At 33.2% G+C, this 10,535-nt stretch overlaps 1 pseudogene; it reads left to right on the forward strand.

The window, feature by feature from the left end:
* Positions 1-9,168: 9,168 nt before the first annotated feature.
* LOC119049926 (N-alpha-acetyltransferase 50-like) lies at positions 9,169-9,653 on the forward strand (annotated as a pseudogene).
* Positions 9,654-10,535: the final 882 nt, after the last annotated feature.

Here is a 10,535-nt window from a genome sequence, read left to right on the forward strand (position 1 = left end):
CTACCCTTTGCTTCTCTTTATAAAAAGGTAAGCTTGAGATGAAATGTTAAGATGGCTTATAGGGTACAAAACCTGTTGTTATTCAATTCTTTTCTCTATTTATTGGCTCTGGTAGTGACAGCATGAATGCCAATTTTTTGCAACATGAATGGCCATTTTTCTGGTTTTACTTATACCTGACAGATTGGCTATAATCAGTAAATCAACAAAAGTGTTAGTGAAGATGTGAAGAAAGGGGAACCGTTGCATACTGTGAATGGGAATGAAGATTGGTGCATCCACTGTGGAAAGAAGTATAGAGTCACCTCAAAAATAATTTAGCACTTTTTTAATTCTAATATTTGCTATAACTGAGATAACATAGATGCAATACAAAAAGAAAGAAAATATTGACTTGAAAATGGGACCTTGAATTTTAATTTTGTATTGTCATTTTACTAGTTGTGGACTTTTGCAGAGTTAATAAGCCTCACCGAGATTCTCAACATAAAATCATATATTATTAAAATATGTTCTTATGGTTTAGTTATAATCTGTAGCTATAAAAGATGCTACCAGCAAATAAACAATTACTTTCAGTTTGGTTTAAAAATTGCCACTATCACTAAGAAGAAGGTAAAAATCCCCTAAATTTTCATAGCTTTGTGAGATATTATTGAAAAATACACAATAAATGTTGATAAGTTTTGACAGAAAACTTCCAACAAAGAAAGAAAATCGACACTTGTGATTCTTGGTATTCTATCACACTTAAAATATATTTTTGACAATAAATATGTTCCATATTATTTGTTATCTATTATCCAAATACATTCATTATTGTGCAGAAAGATAAACTTCATACTTTTAAGCGATATCCACCATGTCAGCTTTTTCTCCCCAATAATTTAAAAGGTATCATTTATTAACACATTCAACAAATAATGGCTGGGTATTTGTATATATTAAGACTTAATTTGGTTAGAAACAACAGAAAGGCTGACAGTGTCTTAAATAATTAAGTAATTTATTCTTTTCAGGTAATATGAAGTCTAGAGGTAGGCAGTTATCAGTTCATTTGCATCTCTATCCTGGTGGTGTCTCTATCACACCCTCAGCATGTATTTCTTAGTCAACAGTTTATGGTTGCAAGATAGCTGCTAGACTTTAAAATTTGCTTTTAATACATGAAGAAAAAATGAAAGAAAGGCAAAAGTCATGTGCCATGGTTTCTGCATCTGGTGACAAATTAGCTTATAGGAAAGGAATTCATGGAATACAAATAAATAGTATTTTTAAATAATTAATTTTATAGGTTTTTAAAATATTTTATTTATTAATTTTCAGAGAGAGGGGAAGGGAAGGAGAAAGACAGGGAAGGAAACATTGATGTTCGCGTATTACCTTGATCAGTTGCCTCTTTCAAGACCCCAGCTGGGCACCTGGTCTGCAACCCACAAATGTGCCCTGAATGGATTTCAAACCAGCAACTTTTCGGTTTGCAGGCTGGCACTTAATCCACTGAGACACACAACCCAGGGCAAAATAATTAATTTTTAAAATATCAGATTTTCAGAAGACTGAAAGTAGAATGGGAACTTCCCAAATACCCCAGTTCTTGATTCTGGATTATTACTCTCTTACAGTTGTTAGATTAATGAACAAAAACTAATACATTATTATTAAGTAAAATCCATACCGTATTCAGATTTCCTTTGATTTATTTTATCCTTTTTTTCCCTCTCTCTACCATCCCATCAAGGATACCATATTATAGTTTGTTGCCATAACTCCCCAAAGTTTTCTTGACTCAGACAGTGAGTCATAATTCCCTTGTTTTGGACGACTTCGTAGTGTTGGGTGTCTTTATCAGTTTTTTCTTTAGAATGTCACTCTGTCAATGTTTTATTGATTTTTATTTTTATTTGTTTTTTTTTAATTGTTAGATTAAAGTTTTGGTCTTTGTCAAGAAGACTGCAAAAGTGAAATGCCATTCTCATTGCATCTTATCAAGGATATATAAGATCACTGTGGATACTGATCTTGATCACCTGGCTAAAGTAGTATTTATCAGTTCCTTGTTTGTCAGGTATGTTCCACCTAGTCGACGGACAGATCTTTACATAAATTATTTGAAATTCGTCTGAAAGGGAACTATGTCTGCATTTATGTATTCATTCAATCATTTACTTGTATCAGTATGGGCTCATGAGTATTTATTTTGTATTTTGGGTTATAATGCAATATTACTTAATTTTGTTTAATGTTTTCCATGAAAAGCTGAAAATAATTTTAATGTGCAATTCTTGGTAATATATAGAAACAGATAAGAATTGCTAAAGATTTAGAAGATTTGAACAATATGAATAATAATTTTGTATAATTCACATATGTAGTACTTTGCACATAACAGTGAGAAAATACACATTATTTTAAAGAGTGCATAGAACATGTACCAAAACTGCCATACAGAATGAGTGAAAAAGTAAACCTCAGCAATTTCAAAAAACTGAAATAATACGGTGTATGGTTCCTAACCACAGGGTGAAATTAATACAGAATTACAAAATTATTGATCATTAGTTAAATTAAGCAAGACCTTTCTTAATAAAAAAATTTTCACAAAAGAAATTACTAGACTCCTGTTCAACCTGGCAATGTAAGTAAGCATAGCCTAACTCCTCATACAACTACATCAAAATTAAAAGTAAAGTACAGAACCACCATCATTAAGAACTGCCAGAAATCCAGTTGGATGGAATAATTTGGGAGGGATATCTCAGAAGTGAGGTGTCCCAGAATCACACAAGCAACCCTAGCCCAGGTTCCAGTGCCAGGAAGATAATTCCCCATAACTTGTGTCTGTAAAAACCAGGAGGGATTGAGACTATGGAAGACAGAAGCTACTGAACTCCCTGGAAGTTCCTCTAAAAAGGACATGCACATTGGGGAGCACGGGGCTGGGTGGGCTGGGATGGGAGAAATAGGCAGAAAACTGTACTTGAAAAATAACTAAATAAAATAAATAAAAAGGACATGCACAGACTTAGACTCACCCACTCTGAGCTCTAGTGCAGGGGCAGCAGCTTGAAAGGCACCAGAAGCACAGGGGAGGAACTGAAGGGTCTGGCACCAGGGCAAGAACTGGGGGGTAGCTTTCTCCCATACAGAAATAATGTCAGAAGGTATTGTTCCTTTGTTCCTTTTCTGAGTCTTTTCTCCACAAAGCTGACAGGAGGTTCCACATTAGACTCCATCCACCTGGCTCACACTGTTTGCTCCATCCTGGTGATCTCCTGAGGCCCTGGGACCAACCCACTTTTTGAGCCCAGCCAAGCTGTTTCCAGTGTCTTTTCCTTATAAATCGCTTCTTGGCTCATGCTTCAAATTTTTCTAAATTTTTAAAAATAATCAACATCAGGCCTCTCACTAAGTGGCCCCAGGCCCAGCACTAGCAGTAGCCAGCCTTCATTTATAGCCTAGCCTTGCCTGGGTACCTCCAAGCTCAGCAAGTAGCAGCTATCTGTCAATCATTTTGTAGCATATGCTATGTCACTCCAGAAAGAAAACAGGTTGCGACTGACTTCAGATGTGCCAACAGCAATCAAGCTTCAACTCAAGAGGAGGGTGTACATAGCACTTATGTAGGTGCTCCTCAAGTACCCAGTTTGGGTGATAAAGGAGGCTGTTCTATTGGATCCTACAGAATGCCTTCTATATTATGCCATTTTACATAGCTTTGGAAATATAATAATTCTGCCTAATAAATAGAAACAAACACAGGGAGGCTGCCAAAATTAAGAGATAAGTAAACATGGTCCAAATGAAAGAACAGAACAAAACTTCAGGAGAAGGACTAAGCAAAATGGAGATAAGTAATCTACTAGATGAGATGCAGAGTTCAAAACATTGGTTATAGCCCTGGCTGATGTGGCTCAGTGGGTTGAATGCCAACCTGAGAACCAAGATGTCACTGGTTTAGTTCCCAGCTGGGCACATGCCTGGGTTTCAGGGAAGGCCCCCAGTAGGTGTGGGAGAGGCAATCACCCATCAGTGTTTCTCTCCTTCTCTTTCTACTTATTTTCCTTTCTGTATAAAAATATATAAATAAAATTATATACATATATACACATATATAAATTTTCAGCATGCATATATATGTATATATGTATATGTATATATATGTATATATATGTGATTATATATATATATATATATATATATATATATATATATATATATATAAAATCACTGGTTATAAGGACACTCAGAGAACTTAGTGAGAACCTCAACTAAGGATAAAAAATATCCAGTCAGAAATGAAGAATACACTAATTGAAATAAAGAACAATTTACAAAGAATCAATAGAGTGGGTCAATTGATAATCAGTTTAGTGATTTGGAATAAAAAAAAGCAAAAAACACCCAATCAGATCAGCAAAGAAAAAAATTCAAAGAAAATTCTTTATACTGTAAGGAGACTCTGGGACAACATACCAACATCTACATCATGGGGATTCCAGAAGGAAAGAGAGAGAAAGAAATTGAAAAACTATTTGAAAAAAAATTACTGAAAACTTCTTGATCTTGGTGGAGAAAATGCACTCAAGTCCAGGAAGCACAGAGTTCCAAAGAAGATGAACTGAAAGAGGCCCACACCAAAACACAACATAATTACAATGCCAAATGTTAGAGTCAAAGAGAGACTCTTAAAAGCAGCAAGAGATGACACTTAGTTACATGGGAGTTCATAAGACTATAAACTGATTTCTCTAAAGAAACTTTGCAGGCCAGAGGAATTGGCAAGAAATACTCAAAGTGATGAAAAGCAGGGACCTACAACCAAAATTATTCTACCCTGCAAAGCTACTATTTAGAATCAAAGGACCGATAAAAGAGCTTTCCAGGCAAGAAAAATCTAAAGGAGTTTGTCACCAGCAAACCAGCATTATATGAAAAGTTATTGGGTATTATTTAAGAAGAAGATAAAAATATGAACAATAAAATGGCAAAAATACATATCTATCAATAACTGAACCTAAAACAAAACAAAATAAACAAGCAGAACACAAACAGACTCATTAAAACAAAAGAACATTTTGATGGTTGCTAGATTGGGGGGAGATTTACGGAATGTGCAAAAATGTCAAGGGATTAAGAAATACAAATTGATTGTTATAGAATAGTCATGGGGATACGAAGTATGGCGTGGGGAATACAGAAGCCAAACAATGTAACATACAGAACTTAAGGATATGGACAAAAATGCATAGAATGCCTGAATGATTGGGAGGGCTAGGGGGGAAGTAGTAAAGGGGGAAAATTTGGGACAATCTAATAGCATTAACAATAAAATATAACTTAAATTTAAAAACTTACCCAGTCCTTAAATGTGAACACTGCCCAATGATTTTCTTCCAAAGAGTTAAATCTGAAAAGAATAGAGAGAATAACTTACAGTGGAAAAAACAGACAAACCCTACCTCAGCCAGGGTGGTCACTATCAATGTCAACTGTCATAAATCATATTGATAGTACATAACCTTGATAAAATATTATGAAATTTCACTTTACTTCTGAGACCTTCCTCAGCAAAACACATTACCATATTTTAAGTATGAGTAAAGCATCAAAAATTCCAATAGAAGGCCATCTTACAGCATGACTGTCTAAGACTATCAAAATTATCAAGGTTATCCAGAATAAGAAAGTCTGAAAAACTGTCTCAGCCAAGAGAAATCTAAGGAAACGTGATGACTGAATATTATATGGTATCTTAGATGAGATCTTAGAACAGTAAAAGATTAGCCTAATAATTATATATCTATATTAAATATTAATTATACATGATATATAATAGTCATGTAAGATAATAATAGGGCATTAGGTGTGTGTTTGTGTGTATAAGTTGGGGGAGGGAGAAAATATAAGAACTCTCTTTAGTATCTCAACTTTTTGTACTCAACTTTTTGTAAATGTAAAATAATTCTAAAATGTTAACTATATTATAATGTTATTATCAGCAAATATTTTAACTAAATAAAATTGAGATAAATATATTCAAATTAATAGAATGAACATAAGAGCAGGTCAAGAAAATTTCTATCCTTAAATCTGCAAAGAATGTTAAAAATTAACTGAAAATATTTATTTGAAGACAACATAAATCAAAACAAATCTTATAAAGTAGAAGAATGTAAATAATCAAATAGAAATAAATATAATTTTTAGTACTCACTTAAAAGATAAAGCCACAACCTCATCCAAGTCCTCTGAAAAGATTAATGAAAAATATAAGGTAAGTATGATGAGGAAAAAAGGCAATTTATAAATTATTAATGCAACAAAAAATGGAATATCACTACAAACACTAGAGTCTATAAGCATAAAATTTTTCAAAAATATTTTCCAATGAAAGTTGAAATTACAAATATACCAATATATTTTGTTGAAAATATCAGTTACTAAGCACAATAAAAGAGGAAGAAAAAATGATCAAGTATGGCTAAATAAACTGAATGTGAAATAAAGTAATAAACTACTTCTCAAAAAGAAAAATCCTCTACTAGAATAGTTAGGGGAGAACGAAAACGAAGTTTGCACAAACTTTTTCAAAAAAACCCTTACCAACTTTATATATACATATATATAATATTGAAAAATTTCTAAGAATTCCCTCTTCCTGAAGATTTCATGTCCCTTATACCAAAACTTGTGAAATTGATGAAATGTCACTCAACTGAAATATATGACAAAATATATCTAAAAAATGAGAGAACATTTGAATAAACCAAATCCAATCACATATGTCCTTAAAAGAACATATCATTCTCAGGCTGGTGGCAAAGGAGGAAGGCAGAAATGGAAGTCTGAGAGATGAACAAATAAAACACTATTGCTGTTGTGAAGATGATGAGGCCATTAAGAGAAAGGATGGGAGCATGAAGTAATAAAGTTGTGAAAGAGATTCCTGGCTGACAGGGAACAATCAGGACCTGAACTCAACACTCAACAGCGAAAATGAGCTAAAAAGTTGATTCTTTCCCAGAGCCTCCAGAAAGAAACACAGTCCTGCCAACACCATGAAATCTTAAGCAGAGATTTCTGTTATATTATGTTCACATTCTCTACCCCAGGTAACTGCAATAGTAAACAATACCCCAGTATTGTTATAAAGCACAAAAATTGTGGCAATCTATTATGCAGAAGCAGATAAATAATACCTTGTCCAACTTATTTATTCAGTCCAGAATAATCTTGATTCAACAAACTGGTAAAGCCTTTACAAAAAATGAAAAAATAAATTATTTTTATGACTAAAAAGCAAAAACCTAAAACAAAATATTATCAAATAAATTTCAAATATACTGAAAATAATCATATCATAATTAAACTGGGTTTATTCTAAGAATATAAGATGGTGTGCCATTCAATAATCAATAAAAGGAATTCAATATAGAATCATAATACAGAACAAAAACCAAGTAATGATTCTGATATATGTATGTTATCATACTTTCTAATGCAATATTCAGTGGTCCCCAACCTTTTTGCCACCAGGGACCACTTTTGTGGGAGACAATTTTTCTCCCACAAAAAATTGTGAGGGGGTAGTGTTTGGCTTGATTCAAGCACATTACATTCAAGCTCTCCTCCCTCTGTTTGGCTTGATTGCTAACAGGCCCACACTGGTACCAGTCCATGACCTGGATGTTGGGGACCCTTGTAATATCTTATTGAAAGTCCTACCTAATATAATAAGCCAATAAAATAAACAATGGTATAAGGATTGGAAATAAAGCATTCACAGTGGCATTTGTGTATGTATAAAATTGAAAATAAAGCTATGCTTTGGCTGTAAAATTAATTAATAAATTTAGCAAGCTTGCCGGAGTTAAAATTTTACAAGGAAAAACTTAATTATTTTTACCAAAACCAACAAAAAAGTAACAGCAAATTAAAATTAAAATAAGAGAATTTACAATAAGATTCAAGATTGTTAAATACCAAGGAGTAGATTTAAAAGAAGTGCAAATATTCTGAATACAGATTTAAGATTATTGATATAATTTTAAAATACATACATAAAAATTATACTTTGATAATATATTTGAAGATTAAACATTATAAATGTTTCAAATTTATAATTAACCTACATATTAATACCATCCCAATAAAAAATTTGGCTGATGTATGTGTATAAATTAATGAGGTAAACCAAATACTCAAAGCAATTTTTGTGTAATCAAGTAAGATTAGCTGACTTGCACTTCATAAATAAAAATACTACAAAGCTTTTTAAATTAATAGCAGATTGTATTGGTAAAAAAATTAAAGGACACTGGTCTTAAAAAAGACACATATATAGCCACTTGGTTTATACATTTGTTATTGCATTAGAAGGGAAATGACATGTTTTTCAACAAATAATGATGACTTTGAATTTTTTTCAGTTTTTATATAATTATTTTAAGTTTTTTAATTGTTGTTCAAGTACAGTTGTCTCCATTTTCCCCCCACAAATTTCCTCTGCCCCATCTATTTCTAGCCCCCACACTGGATCCTACCCCCGACGGCTTTATCCATGTATCATTTATGCATGTTCCTTGATGGCTCTTTCCCTATTCTTTTAAATGTTGTTTTTTTTTTGTAGAAAAAAGTCTTGATCTCTACTTTATGTAATCCTCCAAAATAAATATTAAATAGATATTTTAATGTAAAAATTTCAAAAATAAAAAATTTATTTTCAAAGTTATCCATGTAAAAATTACAGGGTAACATAGAAACTTATCTTCATCACTTAAAGATAAAACTTCATAAACATGGATGGGAGAAACTGACAAAAGAAAACTGTACTTGAAAAATAACTAAATAAATTAAAAAAAATAAAACTTCATAAACAGATAAAAAATGTACACATCAGGTGGCAAGTTGAAGCCCAGTGCCCTGTGTGCACATCTGGAGAGCAGCAGCACCAGTCAGATGACAGCAGACCCTCCTGTACCCTCCAAAGATTCAGGGCCTAGTCTCATTCTCACATCCCTCATTACCAATTCAGCTCCCTGTCTTGGTGGGGTGGTGGACTTGTGGGATTGCGTGGCCAGAGTTTAGGGCATTGAGCATTCAGGTTGAAGAAACCAATGGCTTGATAGTGGTGGTAACAAGGGTCTGAACATGCTGACAGTGGAGATGAAAGGCTGGATCAAGCTGGGAGATGTGGCACCACACAATATTATACAGATGAAAAGATTAAACCAGGTTATTTTCCAGTCAGCTACAATGACAAGTTCTACAAGGATGTGCTGGAGGTTGGCGAGCTACTAAAACTTGCCTATTTCAGTGATATTTCAGTGAATATGGGTAGATCACTGATAGAATCAGAAGAGACTTTATATCATGACACTAGGATGTCTGGCACCATATGAAAGGCTAGGAATAGAAATAGGAATTACAATGTTAAATCATACTTAAACACCTTTGAAAGGATGACACTTTGGACAACATCTATCTGTATGTTCAGATCAGCAATAAGTTGGCAATTGACTGCTACAGGAAGTATGACTTTGAAATTATTGAGACCAACAAGAACTACTATGAGAGAATAGAGACCTCAGAACTGCCTGCGCTGCATAAAAACCCTTAAAATCCCTTCTGGCTCAAATGTAGATGGGTAGAAGACAGCTTGAACAAATTACAAATGAATTTTCTCACATTTGCTTGTGACCAAATAAAAGAAAGGACCATAATTTCTCCTTTCTTTGAAAGTATTTTCTACTTTTTATTCTTGTTTTTCCTCCTTTTATTCCCTTCCTCTTTTTCTAAAAGTTTTAATATTTTAAAGGACTTTCAAAATTAATCATGCTTGGATTGCTTTAGTTCTCTTGTTTTGGGGAGGTGAATTGATTTTAGGAAGAAGAAGGTATAGATCTGTTGAGTCTCAGGGTTAAGATACATGGTCCAAAAAATTGGGTTTCAATTTCAATTTATTTTTGGATTTTTTTATGTTCTGCTTTCACACTGAAATGCAGAACCTACATACTGTTGTATATTTCAAAATACAAAAAGAAGCAGTAGCAATATTTTGTTCTCTAATCATAAACAAGTTTGCTGTGTTTGTGGTACTTTGGATTTGTTAAGGCAGTTTGTGGGATGCTAACCACTAGACATTACCTTCAGCTCCATCTTTGGTCCTTCTATGTACTATTTTAGGAGTTGGATCATTTGTTATCCTTGTAAGAAATACTAAGATTAGTTTTTTAAGCATTTGTTTCTTGCTTCTTTTCTGGTGGCAAGAGAATGTGGGGTGGTTTGCGTAGGTAGTGTTGGACACCAGTCTCAGTATTTGAGTTAAACTGCTTTTCACTAGTGAGTTGTATGGTTGTTAGCACATTTATTTTTCTTGCTGTTGATTGGTTTTACTGGCATTTACTTTTAGAGTGTTAGCTAGTGAGATTAATTATTTTCAATATCCTAGTTAAAAATACTGACCTTTAAGTGACCTAAAAAGATTTGTTGTAACGTACTTTTATTTTCCCCTGTTCTTTTTCTTCAGTAAA

Source organism: Artibeus jamaicensis, unplaced genomic scaffold (assembly GCF_021234435.1).
Source record: "Artibeus jamaicensis isolate MK-2021 breed Jamaican fruit bat unplaced genomic scaffold, CSHL_Jam_final contig_61, whole genome shotgun sequence".
NCBI lineage: Eukaryota > Metazoa > Chordata > Mammalia > Chiroptera > Phyllostomidae > Artibeus > Artibeus jamaicensis.